The sequence below is a fragment of the Oratosquilla oratoria genome, chromosome 3 (genome assembly GCF_046742065.1).
Source record: "Oratosquilla oratoria isolate Oo_2021 chromosome 3, ASM4674206v1, whole genome shotgun sequence".
Taxonomy (NCBI): Eukaryota; Metazoa; Arthropoda; class Malacostraca; order Stomatopoda; family Squillidae; genus Oratosquilla; species Oratosquilla oratoria.
This window is the reverse complement of record NC_134779.1, coordinates 28,143,514-28,146,013: the sequence shown is the minus strand read 5'-3', so window position 1 is coordinate 28,146,013 and position 2,500 is coordinate 28,143,514.

Below are 2,500 nucleotides of genomic sequence, written 5' to 3'. Positions count from 1 at the left end.
TGTTACATGTGAATCGTGCTAGTGACCATCAGATGTGGAAGGTGGTGGTAGTGGTGGTGGTGTGTGTGTGGGGGGGGGTTGGGGCGGCATACCTATGTCGGGTCCCTGAGTACGGAAGAAAGTCATCGAGTGGGCTGTGAAACCATTACTACTGAATCTATGTCACGGAGATGAATGAAATTATATGGTAGTGGCAAATACATGTCACTCCTTTGTAAGAAAACACTGGATGAATTAGGTTTGAATTGACGAACTAGTTGTTAGTTTAATTTTCTAGAATTACTATTTCATAAGAAGCAAACAAAAATGGATAAAAAAGATTAGGTACTTTTACATTGATACTATTTTTTTCGCCGTTTTCTAACTTCATTTGAGATAACCAGGAGCATCATAGAAAGTTGTACTAAAAAAAAAAAAAAAAAAAAAAAAAAATAACGGAGCAAATTGAAATTCTCAAGCTGACTTCAATATGTTAATCCTGTACCACTAGAGTTTTTATGTAATCAAGAGCCTTTTCAGTCTAATCAGAACACATTTACAGTTTAATCAAAACTATGTTCAGTCCGACTGAAACCCTTTCCAGAACATTTTCCTCTCCCGTGTCCGCTGCTTCTGTTGAACAAATGTTCGTCATAATTGTTTACATTAGGGGTGAGGTCTTTGTGTTCTACGTGGAAACGGGTCTGATTGAAGGGTTTGGTCGGCTCTCACTGAAGAAAACGCATGGCTGAAGGGTATATGTTAGGAGTACGCGTGGGGACCAGCTTAGTACATTTTCTTTCCTTTTTTCATTTTCATTATTTCCCTCTTTTTCGTTTCCTCTCATTTCATATATTGTTGATCTGCAGACAGGAGATATATATTTTGTTTAACATAACTAAGTTGGTGAGGATATTTTCTCAGTGTTGTATATATCTTTTATTATTATCGCTTGCTTTGTTTGCTACTTGATTTAGTCTTGTGTTTGTCTCACATCTTGTTTTAGTTCCTATTCATCCTCGAGTTCCTTTTATAAACTTTCTCTCAGTAAGAGAGTCCTTTCTGTGTTTACTGGACAAACATCCAGGGTTGGGAGGCTGTGTTTTTAGCCTGATAAACCATTCCAGATGGAATACGAAATCATTCCAGGATCCGCTCAATAACCTTGCGTGGTGTCTCCAGTGACGTCATGTCGCATTAATCTCAGTAAAGGTTTCTTTGTCTAAATTTATGCTCCAGAACTAAATTGACTGTTTTTGTTATTGTTGTTTCAATGTTTGTTTGGAAGTTTGGTTACCCTTGGTGTAGGGAATTATGTATAGACATGTGTATAACTAAAAGCATTCATAAATACATGTATACATACATACATATATATGTACATGTATATATATATATATATATATATATATATATATATATTCTATAGGGTATATATTTGTTTAGAATTTTTTTTATGGTGTACTGGGTTGTATTTTTTCAGTCAGGTGTGATGTTTATGAATCAATTATATACTCCTTTGCTCTCCTTTTCTATAGATAGCCACGATAAAGGCTATTAAAAATACCGATGATGTGAGTAGAAATTGATTGTGTATAAAAGGGAGTGGGTGGAGGGGGGGATTCAGGGGGCGTGTTTTTTTTTTTTTTTTTTTTTTTTTTTTTTTTTGTGTGTGTGTGTGTGTGTGTGTGTATCACTCCCACGGGCTTTGTTTGAGCCCGTACACAAGGCGGTTATGTGTGCATGATATTCTGACGCAGCCCGAAGAGATTTCTCCCCGTCATCTCTTTTTCTTCATGAGGGGAAGGAGAGGTGGGGTCGCCGATTTAATGAAGCGGCCTTGCTGTGGGTGTGTTGTGTCTTGCTGCATTGCTACTGACCCAGGGTAATTGGCGAGGTGCTGGGATGGCCCGTCATCCAGGAGGAGCCAAGAAAAGAGAGAGGGAGGGAAGGGTGGTGAATGGGAGTGGAGTATGTGTGGATGAAATGGGTGGGAGTGGAATTATGCCTTTTGACTTTGGTTACCTCCATTGTAATAGGAGAAAATCCCTTGGTATATGTATGTATTTATATATGTATGTATGTATGTATGTATGTATGTATGTATGTATGTATGTATGTATGTATGTATGTATGTATGCATATATATATGTATATATATGTATATATGATGAAGGTGAAAAAAGAAGTCATGGGTCTAGTTCCGAGTTTCTGAGTTTATTCCTGACCGGTTTTGCTCTATGCTTCTTCAGAGGAGCAAAGGATAGAGCGAAACCGGTCAGGAATAAACTAAAAAACTCGGAACTAAACCCGTTACTTCTTTTTCTACCTTCATCAACTTGTCACAATGTCCCAGCGTATGTACGTATGTATGTATGTATGTATGTATGTATGTATGTATGTATGTATGTATGTATGTATGTATGTACTAATTTGGAATATACGAGTTCCGTGATACTAAGCAAGAAGTTTGATTTGATTAGTATTCGAATAGCCGTGTATTAAAATGTTTGTATACAAC